The sequence below is a fragment of the Vidua chalybeata genome, chromosome 8 (genome assembly GCF_026979565.1).
Source record: "Vidua chalybeata isolate OUT-0048 chromosome 8, bVidCha1 merged haplotype, whole genome shotgun sequence".
In the NCBI taxonomy this organism is placed as follows: Eukaryota; Metazoa; Chordata; class Aves; order Passeriformes; family Viduidae; genus Vidua; species Vidua chalybeata.
Genome location: NC_071537.1, coordinates 10,682,880 through 10,695,102, shown reverse-complemented (window position 1 = coordinate 10,695,102; position 12,223 = coordinate 10,682,880).

The window sequence follows — 12,223 nt, the reverse complement described above, 5'->3', positions numbered from 1 at the left end:
TCCTCTGCACCAGGAGGAACTACCTCAAAGAGAGAGATCTGCGCATACACAAGAGTATTGGGGGAGTTTCTTGCTTCTGGGTTCAGGAAGAATAAGCTGGAATCTAGTGAAGGGAGTAGATGACATTTATGTTGCAATGGAGCAAGCATCTTCCTCAGGATTTATATAGCCTTGAGAAGAGAAGCAGGAACAGCTTGAAACATGGATGAGTACACAAATCTTCACTTGGGACTGGGCAGGTTCTGAGACAGGTGGAAATATGGACTTGGTCAAGGACATAAATCCTTATGACAGTGATTGCAATAATCTGCCATCTGCAGGAATCCTTTCCCCTGCAGTGTTTCATACTTGCAATCAGAGACTATTTGTGAAAAATGTGGTCCTGAGAGACTTCCTGGCTCCACAGTATTCCTCTCCTGAAACATGCTAGACGATGCACCCTGTGTGATGGAAGCACCTCAGGGACTATGCCAACACTGCCTGTACTGTGATGGAGTAGGAAGGGAGAAAAAGGAATGAAAGAGGATACAGAGAAGGAAACAGAACTGAGTAGGCTTAACCAGCTGAGTTTTTAATGTAAGGCAGGGGCATAATATAGCCTGGCCTTTTGTGAATCTGATTGTCTTTTAGGCAAAGGAGTATAATCTTTCCCGAGTAAATATTTGTATAATCAGGATTTTGTGAATCTACACTCATTTTAAATAAGGAGTTTTCTCAGAGAAGACTGTGTAATGAAGGGAGACCAAGAAGAACACTGCTTCATTGATTCCTACCAAGCCATGGTGAGTGATGAATACTGTAGTTTGACATTACACATAATTCCCCCAAACGGAATCTCTATTAAAAAAAAAAATACAAATCGGGATACAACAGGTCTTGCTGCAGTTTCCCTTAGGGGGAAAGAAATTACTTTCAGCTGTAAATATACATAAAGTTGAGTGGTTTTTTTGTTTTGTTTTGTTTTTCTAAATAAGGTTTGGATGCTTCCTTCTTTAAATAAAATAGGGACTAATTATATATATATATAAAACCAACTAATTATATATATATATATCAATGAGTGCTTCTTGTTTCACTGAACAAATTAAAATTATTTAGCCATATGGCTTATTTTGTAGCAATAGGTAGGTAATTGTTACATAGGCGTTATAAATAATTATATTACATAGGTGTTATAAATAAATGTATTATAAAAAAATCTTGTTACTTATATTGGGGCAATGCATTTGACAAAAAGTGACCAAAATGTTTGAAAAAAATCTGTAACTAGAAGAAAATCTCTATCCTCTTTCCACTAAGTTTCATTTCCCTTCCTCAGAATATTTTGGAAAAGCGATCGAACTATTTATTTTTGACACTAATAATTCCTCTAAATTAATTAACATGAAATCTCTCCTTTGTTATTGCACACAATCAAATGCCAAACCAGTGCTATCCTAAAATTAGGCTGGTGCAGCTTTTAACAAGGGCTCCTATTCATCTGCAAACGTGTTGCGATTTTGCTTTAGTTGCCATAAATATTAACAGCGAGGGCTTTTTGTTCTTGTACTCCCTCTTGCTGCAGCCTGTTGCAAAGACTGAGGTTTAAAGTAATCTCAAGAAAAGTGCAAGAATTTGACACTTTATGACTTAGAGAGCCATTTTGCTTTGCTAAATCCTCAGATGGGGAGTTCATACATTCATTTATCTGGCAAGTAGGCTGGGTGGTGAGCAGACTCAGTCAGTGTGATTGCCTCCAAGTACAGGAAGATGCTCAGCACCAATACCTGGTTGCAGTTTTCCTCAAATCCCGTTTATATTGAAATATCTAGTCATGCTTACTAGCCAGCAGCTCTCTCTGAGGACAGTAGGACTTGTCTGGATTTTCTCCTCTGGAAGTTCTCTTATGTAATTCCTCTGTTTCACTTCCATTTCTGGATCCAGAGCATTTTTACACCATCCAACCAACCACAAATGCACAGCAAACTCCACAGTCATGGTACTCTCTGGGTTCAGACCTCCTTCCTGCTCTTATAGCTGCAGATACTTCCTGGGCCAGCTGTGCCCAGGTGATAAACCAAGGGTGGATTTGCCATGGGAGGAAGGGAGCATGTTACCCTCTCCAAAGAAGCTCCTACTCCCACTCAGGTGCTGAAGCAATACTCACATGGCTGCACAACTACCATATCTGTGCTGGCACTCTTTGCCACAATCCTGGAACTGAATACTGGTTCTTCTCTTGTGACATCTGCTCCTCTGTCTGGCCTTGAATTTCACTGTTGCAGTGATCCTCTCCCCTTGTGATCTGGACACATCAATCCATTGCCACTCTCTACTCCTGAGTTTTGCTCCCCCATCAGAGATTACCAGGCCGCAGAAGACAGTGGATGAGAAAATCTGCTGCTTGAAATTCCCAGCTGACATTCTCTCTTGATCAGCTTTTGCAGCCTAAGAAACCTGGAAAGCTGCCCTGAAAAGCTGGTCTTAGATTCTGCTGGGTTTCATAGTTGGTTGAGTGTAAAGTAGAATTGCAAGAACTGCACTTACATCAGGACTGCACATACTCAGCTGGTGCTCTGAGCTTGCAGCTGAGGAGAAAACAGAGCTGGAGCTCACAGATAGAATGAGCTGTGTTATAACAACTTTGAAACTAGTAAACATTGGCAAAAGGAGGAAGCCTGAGGTGTATCTTGTAGTCAACTCATTCACCACTGCCAATATGAATGATAACCACAGGGATAACCCAGCAGTTGTCACATTTCATCCTGACTGTTTTAAAGCAATCCCATAATACCCAGAAGGTTTTTGCCATCAATAACTAAAATGTATGCTGTGAACACTTCCAACCACATGAAAGGCAAGAATGCAACCAGGAAAAATGAGAATGAGTTTAGCAATTCATGCTTAACCAACCTGATGATCTTCAGCTACTAAACAGTTTTAACACTGGCTCCAACACAGTCCCATGGTAAACTGAGGATTATGGGCAGGTTTTAGCAATTGACAGAGCTGTGGAAGTTGGTTGCATTGCAAGTGTCAGCAACTGAGAATCAACTGACTAGTAAACTTCTGGGGTTTGCATTGGGGTTTCTCTTTGCAAATAAGGCAAACTGCATATTCTAATGTAATGCTACTACCAGTGGTGGCACTCACTGCCAAATAAAAATTGGGGACTGTTGTGCTAGAACATCCTAAATTTGGCCATGCTAGAAAAACTGGCCATTACCTGACTCTCTCTGTTGTTTCTGTGGGAATGTATCTAGTCTATATCTGACTCTCAGCAAGTTCTTTTCTCTTCTTTTTGTTATGTGGAGATGCAAACTGCGAACTTTCTTTTCCCTGACCAATAGAGGGTCTTTGCAGCTATTCACAATCATTTGCAAGTGGCTTACCTGTGTCCACTGAGTCCTTCCTTTTCATTCCATCATCTTTTAGTCCTTTCCAGATCCTCAGGAGAATCACAGCTGCTGGATGCCTCTGATTGTCTTGCAACCTTGCAAATCTGCAATTTGAAGCAGACTGGTCAAGTGCAGGTAATAGTTTCCTGTGAACAATAAATATCAGTCAGAGCCTGACTAGCCTTCCACAGAATCAGGATACTTCTGTAACATAAATCTTAAAAGCCTAAAAGGCATAAAAATCATTTGTATTTTCTTCCTTTTTCAGAGAATACTGAACTTCAGTTGTCACTGGGTAAGTTCACCTGACATTCTCTCAGCTCTGGGTTTATCTGCGTTGACAGGACAATAAAAATTCTTGTCTATCACTCTACTGCCGTCACTTTTGGCTTCTGCACTTGGTTGTGGAAGAATTTAATGGAGGTAAGAGAATAATGATGAAGAGAAAAAGATTACAAACTTAATGGCCTGTGAATGGTGTTTATAGTTTGTCATCCTTACAGATGGTGTTTTCTTGCTTGTGCACCTTGCTTGATTTCTCTTAGCCAGAAGTGTTGATGAAGTAGAAGTTCAAAGTACAACTAAAGATAAAATTCCTTATAGAAGAAAGAAACCTTTTTACTTTAAACTACCTTTTTACTGCAAGAAATGTAAAAAATATATGAAAAAAATTAGAACCCTTGAGGCTGATGGAAGATGTGAGCTTGCTCATTGACAGTATTTTATTTCAGAATTGAAAAAATGACCAGAAAAAAATTTCTGTGAGGCAACTCTGTCCTGCTTCATTGATGCATCGTTTCTTAAGTCATGGTCAGAAATCCTTTTCTGGAGACAGTTACATCACTCACAGGTCAACCAGCAGAGCTTTCCATACACACACTGCCATGGTGCACAATCAGGAGAGAAGGATCTGATCATCAGTTAAACCTGTTCTCATTAATTCAGCCATTTCTGCCTAAAACAAGGTAGAGGATATTCACATGAATTTTGCTGCTAGATGATAATCAGTGCACATCCACAGTGGTAATCCACATCTAAGCAGCACAATGACACCTTCCCTACTGGGGCATCTGTTTGGAAAGTTAATGTTTTCATAGGATCTATCTGGCCAGAATCCAAGGCAGATGAAGAAAGGGAAGCTTCCTCTCACCTTTTCTCCCTCCAGCCTTGCAGCTCCTTCAGCAGCTTCTCAGATCTGTGGCATCCAGCTATGATTTTGTAGCTTGGTGGGACAGGGAGAGCTACACCCTCTAAGGAGGGAAGAGGAAACAGTCATGAGAGACAACTTGTCAGTCCTACCTTTGGTGAGAAACTTCCAGAAGGAAGGAATTGGAATGGGTAGTGGAAAATCTGGAGAAAAGGCAAAGGAAACCTGTATTTCTTTGTTGTCAATCTTTGCATCAAGAATCGGGTAGTGAATTTCAGGCTCCTGATGCCATGGGTTTATAAGATTATAAACATTCTTCCTTTGTTTTATTTTATTTCTTTAAAAAAATAAGAAAAAATAACTAGTCCTCTTAACTGTGGAGAACACTATGAAGACAAAGCTCCTATTTGCTCTAAATGTAATATGAAGTGTTCCAACATGAAATACAAAACCAAAGCAGTAAAATTGAAATATTCCACTTGAGCATTTCAGAAAGGGTTTATCTTTCTTTTTTTTTTTCTACTTTAAAAATAGCCTCTGGAGCTATTTTTGCCAACCACAAAGTTGTGTTGTTTTTTTGGTTTTTTGTTTTTTTTTTTAATATATATATTTAAAACAAATAGATTTATCTGTAGGTACATAAAAGGGAAACAATTTTTTTTTTCTAGCTGGACAATCTGTTACAATCACCTTGAAATTAATATCAGATTTCTGAATCTCTTTGGTCCCTTTTTTTAACTTCATTTGTTATGGAATTAAAAAAATCAGTTATTCATATGATTTAAATTAATTGAGATGTTTTCCGGAACACCTTGCAATATAAAAATCATTTCTTTCCATAAGTTTGGTACTAGATTTTTTTCTTGCCCACAGCTCTTCGCAATTTATCTGGGACATCTATGGGTGCAGCACCTGAAAGATAAAAGCTCATATACAAATATTTGTCTCTGGTAAACGGGACACTGATAATGTAATTTTAGGGTTGAACTTGATATTAGGTATAAAAGGACTCTATAAAGTAATTTCAAAATAGTTAAAAATGATGTCAGATTTTTATCAAAACCTTGAACAAAAAAGAGAAAGAAATCCTCTCATCATCAATAAAAACCCCTTTCATCTAGAAAAATTAGATTTATTAAATAAGGGTGATGAAAAAACAATAACTCTGTCAGTTTAATACATGTATACAACACAAAGGTCAATAAATAGCCCAGTAATGGAAGGAACTCATAAGCAATGCTTCTGCTGATTTCATTGCAAGTATTTCCTGAGATTACATTTATTTTTGTGAGTACTGTTGCTTGGAAAGCCCTGTGTTTTTAATAACTATTCTCACATCAAGAAAGCTTAGGGGAAAAACTGCATTTGCATGTATTTTCATGCAATTAATAATAATTCAGGGTTTGTGCTTTTCTTATGCCAAAACCGTGCCCTCCAAACATGTATATTAGTCCAAGTCTGAATCACTCTGATTTTCTCCTCTGTTTGAAACAATGTTTGTTCAAAAGATATGAAGTGTGCTTCTCTTTTGTCTTCTTTCAATCCAGAGTAATTTTTAACATTTTTATCCAGACTCCTGGATATTCTGTTTTAAGATGGCGTCAATTTTCCAGTCTGACCAAGTCTCCATGTGCATTTTGTTTCCTATATGCCTGATTGCAATCAGTGGGAGTCTCATCATTGATTTCCACAGAATTTGGATCAAGTTCGTTTGCAGCATAACAGATATGTTTGCTGTCATGGAATAAAGCATCTCTCATAGAAGCAGCATCCAGGGAACTTGAGAGAACAAGGAATAAATTCAGGGTCTCTGATCTTGCTTGGGAGGAACTTAAGCAAGTCCTGGTTTATTAGTGGTGACTGCCCTAAATAACATCTTGAGTGTCTGCCCTTTAACTGCAGTAAAATCTTCTTTTCTCACTCAGGCTCTCCCAGTAGTCAGCTCATTTCAATATTTTTTATGAAGCCTCTGTCTTCTGCAAGATTTCCTTCTCATGATTTCAAATACTCATTGACACACTGGGCATTTTGGTGTTTTCAGCATCTGTTTACTCTTTGAGGTTCAAACTCTATGTCATTTATAGTTTGGTTCTTTTTTCACTTTCTAAAAGCGGTAAAAAAATAAAAAACAAGGCATGGGACCTGGATTTTTTTTTTTTGTTTTGTTTTGTCATGTAGGTGCATCATTCTGCACAATCTTATTTCATCTTTGTTGTTGTTGTTTTTGCCAGAGAGCATAATTATCGTGATTGGTGGGTGGCCAACAAAGTTTTAATTAGATCCAGGGGGATTTGAGCAGGACTATGTATTAAAAAAAAAATGCAAAACAACATTGCTAAAATTATTTTTTTTTATGTTGTGAGGCATGCTCTGTAAAATATGACGTTGCTTCTTTGCATTTCCAGTTCTGCCCTCTCCTCCTGCCTTGCTCTTTCCCTTGGTTCACAAGGAGTGGTGAACTGGCGTTAACATCCTTACACTGAGCCAACCCTGCCAAGCTGCTGCTGCTAGAAAATGTCCAGCAGCTCAGCCCCTGCCAAACAGAGCCATTGATCCTCTGGATTGTGCCAGTTCAAAGGAGCATAGGATGCATATCCAGCTTTGTGGAAGGGCTGACAAGTGATTTGGGGCAGGTGATTGGCATGGGCATCAGTGAGCAGCACTAAAGGCAGGGAGAGGACTGCACTCAGGAGATCTTTCTGGCTGGTTATAGTTATTAGCTTTTGACTGAAAAAGGGCTGTTTTTTATTTATTCAGTAATCTAAAAATATCTTGGTAATGAATTAACCTGAACGGGGGAGGGGGACAAAAAACCACGCATATTGATTTTCTGAAAGCAGGCAGGAATGCTGTTATTTTCCAATTAACGTTCAGCATTAGAGAACAATCCAGCTGGAAAGAACCAGCTAAGCAATTCCAAGCTTTTTGCTTTCTGCACTTTTACTAGTGATATTTTTCTCATTTAACTTCTTAAAAAAGAAAGACCCTAATAACAATTTAGGCCATTTCATTGGCTAATGGGGATTAACTTGTTGTGGGCTCCAGTGACATGGCTATGGAATAACTATGGTATGAATCCAACTGTTCCTGATGAATCAGAAGGAATGTTCATCTAATAAAGGCTGACCCTGCTCCAATACTGGACAAAAGTGTGAGACAAACAATCTGAATGCAATACTCATGATAAGGAAGCTTTTCTATGAAACTCAGAGCAGGTCTGGGTTTCTGGTGAGACTGGTGATGAGTTCTAGTCTGATTTTGGCTGAGTCATCCTTTTATTTCCACTTCTCTGTTTTGTTCTGTCTGGTATAGTGTTCACGGCTCTTCCTTCTTATGGCTTATCGTACTCAAGGCTCACCAGATTCAACAGCAAAAAATGAGTAAAAAATAACATCATCACATCCAGCCCCTTCAAGTCCCCTTTAGTGGCCATGGAGTGCACGTTTACAGCTGAATGCTGTGACCAGGAGCAGCCTCCACTACAAACCCAACAGGCAGCTCAGGGCCACACCACTGGCTCTCCACTGGATGCTGCAACTCATGTTATGCACCCAAAGCAATGAGCACTGATAACAGGGAAGCAGACTGGAGGCAGGGAAATTGCCACTTTCTGAGTAAACATGTGCACGCACAGGTCAACATGCATTTGCAAAAATTGAGATCCTTACTTTTTAAACAGGTTTCTGAGGTTCTATCTGAGTTTTCAAGTTTTCTATGCTTCCTGAATTTTTATCTTGCTCTCTTGCAAGTTGCCCTTTCCAAATTATTAACTTGTGCAGGGGTGAATTCTACTGAGTTTAAGCAACAGCAGAGGTCATCTGGCCAACCGCATATGCTGTATTTCCATGTAATTTATTCCTTTTTTCTCAAATGCTCCAGGGAATCTGGCTACAGAAAGTCCATACTGGGACTTTACCTGGTAAACAAGTTGTGGAAATAAGTGTTGAAACAGAATTCAGCTTTTGTACATCTTGGACTTGGCAAAGCATTTGGAAAAACTACAAGCACCCATTACTGCTATACTGAGACAGAAATTTTGCCAGATATTTCTGAACAGTTTTGCATAAATTTCAATATATATATTCTTATTTAGCAAATGTTTATTTAGCTATCACTGTAGTTTTCCTTTAAGGGTCTAGGAAGGGCCCAGGGAGAACGACAAAACCACCAGCTTTTGCAGAGGAATGATATGCCCTGCAGCCATAGTGTGCGTTTAGAGTCTGGAGACAAATTTTAGGGCCTGGATTTATTTATAGTGTTTAATAGATGCTTTGATAATTATTTGCATGGGAGTGGAAAACAAATTCTCCAGATTGAAAACCATAAAGAAAGCTTGTTTGGATTAGCATGATCAACCAACAGCATCCATTTGATTCTTGGTGTATATGTATAATTTACTGAGCTGCAAAAACACTCTACTGTTCCTCTGTTGAAGGCTCCAGCTGTAAATATTTCATTACTTTTAAAATGTATTGCTATTAGATAGGTCTCTTAATATTCAGCAGAATCAAGTTTTAAGAAATAAAAGATAAAATAAAAAATAAAATAAAGTATAGTTTCTGTTTTCTGAAGAACCTTTTTTAAACATAAAGTTTCAATTGGGTGAAAATTGCTTTTCCACCTGTTGGGTGCCAGCAGAATCATATGACAAGCAGGGTTTTTTTATTACCTTTGAAGGCATAATCAACCCCTGCTCTTATGAGTACACGTGTAATCACATCATGACCTGGTCTGTCTCCCCCCGTCCTGCTTGCAGTTCATCACCACCTCTGAGGAAAATGGGTCTGTTCCTCATTATTACACAAGGGGACAAAGACTAGATAAGGAAAGGGGGAAATTTATCAGGCAAATAGAACCATCATCCACAACAGGAGAGAGAAGCAGAGCACAGACTCCCTCTGTTCATAAGGTACTGAAAATAGTCACAAGCAGCCTGGAAAAAAAGCTTGTGACAAAGGCTGGGGGTTTCATGGCACACAGGTCCCATGGGGCCATTACAGAAAGACAGGCAGTGACCTGGTGACACCAGCATTAGAGCTTTTTTTTATACAACCAGGACACTTCTGTGATCTTCCTGCCTTACTTGAAATGGACAAAGCCCATGCTTTTGTAGAGGATTTCAAGATGGTTTCTTCCTGACTTTGAAGAAGGAAAAAAGAAAGAATTCTTTGGTGGTTTTCCATTATTGGACTGCTTTTTCTGAGGGAAAAAAAAAAAAAAAGAACAAAACCAAAACAAAAACAAACAAACAAAAAAAAATAAAACCTGAGATGTTTGGGAAATAATTTGATAGTGTTGGGGTGGTTCTTTTTATTCAGGAATTTTTGGTTTTTGCTGTCAAAATCCTGACACTATAAGAACAGAATTATATATGAGTGCATAGACACATAGGTAGATTATTCTTCTGTGTGTGGTATACCAAAGCCACAAATAATCACACATCTGTAAGGAACTCATTCACTGCCCATGTAGAACTTTGCCACCAACTATTCCACTTCTCAAGGATAGTTCCCCATAAAACAGTGTGCCTGAGCATCATGAAATACCATTTTTTTCAATTTATTATTGTGCTTCTTGAAATTCTTAGGGAGCCCCAAACAGAACATTGAACAAAGACCACAGTCCCTTCCTATAACAAGTTACAGTCCAAGTCATCCAAGTGTTAAGAGAATTTAGCCTATACGCAGAGGAGTTGAAAGCCATCCAACACTAAACCAGTGTAAATTACATGGCTGGAACAAAACTTCACACCAAAAAAATTGCAGGATTAAGCCTACAGATTACATTGGTAGTGTTTGTTGCCTTCAAAATAGTCAACAATCATCCCCTCTTCCTCCACTGAGCATTTAGACAGTAAAACACCTGAGAAAGGTGTTGCTTTGAAGATTTGCACTCTCTCCTGAAGCTTGGTTCTCTTCCTATGAGCCCTGAAGAACTGTTTTGGTCCTCAGCTATGAATTACCTTTGCAAAGTAAATTTCTTATGTAAGAACAGCTGCATAGGTTAGGGTTTCTAACAGTGACATGAGAGTACTTTGTGTCACTTGAAGAGCCATTGAAAACTCTCATGAAATAGTGACATTTCAAAGCAGACTTATTTTGCAGAAATCTGAAATAACTTCAACTGATTTTACATCTCATCAAAACTCAAAGGACAAATACTCTGACTGCTGCAATCTGTCTCACTATTTTATTATTTCTTAACAGTATTATAGTGGTTTTGACAAACCACTATATAGATGTTAAAATAGGGGTTTTTCTTATCAAAATGCATATTAAGTTAGAGGAAAAGTTTTATGCTTGTAGAAAATTACATACAATCTTCATGTGCACACTCTGAATCCTGAGTTGGAATAATAACCTGAAAATGAGATAAATTTTCCTCATTTGCTCATGTATGCAAATTAGGCACAGAGCACCTGAACTGAAATTATGAACTGACAATATATATCACATATGGTAGAAGTCGTTCAAAATATTAATATATTTATGGAGAATTTAGAGAGCCTGAATAAGCTGTCAAGAGAACACCTGCAATGTTGCCTCCTATGACCATATCAGGTAATTTGTCACCATTTCAGCTACATCCTGTTCACGGCAATGCTCCTTGAAAGTGCTAACATAGAATTCTCAAAAAGACTGCTGTCTGCCTTCTTGGATTCCTCAACTACTGTCTCAAGGGCTGATAGTGCATCACACTGGAGAAAAGTGATGAACAGAAAGGTGTCATTGCTCTGACTGCATGCAAGTTCATGTCCAGCTCACACTCCACCACTTCTCCTCCAGGTTAATTTCCAAGATCGTATTTGTTACTTTCTTCTGTTCTCTACTGTCCTGTCCTCTTCCTCACAGCAATAAAGTTTGAGGATGTGGCCTGGGCAAAGAAGTGACTTCATGAGCTGGATTAATGCTCATCTTGTTAGTTACCCTGTGGCACTGCAGATGCCAAGGAAGATAAGCCTTGGACAGTTCTACAGTAATTCTTCCTCAGAACACTCTCTAATCTCCAGCGCTTTGCAGCTCAAGGACTGCCCAAACCAAACACGATTCATGGATGTGGAGTAATTCTGAGTAGATTTCTCTCTATGAATTTCTTGAATCTGGTTGAATCTGCAAGCTACATATCCCCAGTGTCCTGAAGCAAGGAATTTCATAGCTACATCCTGTATGAAAAATTACCTCTTCTCTTGGACATGCCAGTTTCTGACTATTCATGTATCAGATAAGGGACAGAACAAGTGGTCCAACTATGTCTTACTATTCAGGAACAAGAACATTTCTCTATGAAAAGTTATTCACATCTACTAGAATCTAGCCAAGCACTGGCTAAATGTGACATCAAATTAATCAGCATTTCATACATTTCCGGATGAAAGCTTAGAAAATCCACAGCATTTGTTTTCCACTCCATATTATCCCAATTTCAAGGACATCTATACCCTGTCTTTCTACACAACTCTTAGCTAAGGCATGCCTCATTAGCTCACATGCAAGCCTTCATGCCTCCATAACCTAAATTTCTTTTCTCACCTTCCTCAGATGATATTTCTTACCTCATTGCTGAAGCTCAAATTGATTTACTGCCCCCAAACACAATTCAGATGCTCTACGCTTTCCTGGCCCCTTTAAAGTCTCCTCTATGGCAATGGGTGTGGAAGTGCTGTTCAGGTCCTTGCATTTAACATCATTTGATTCTTCTC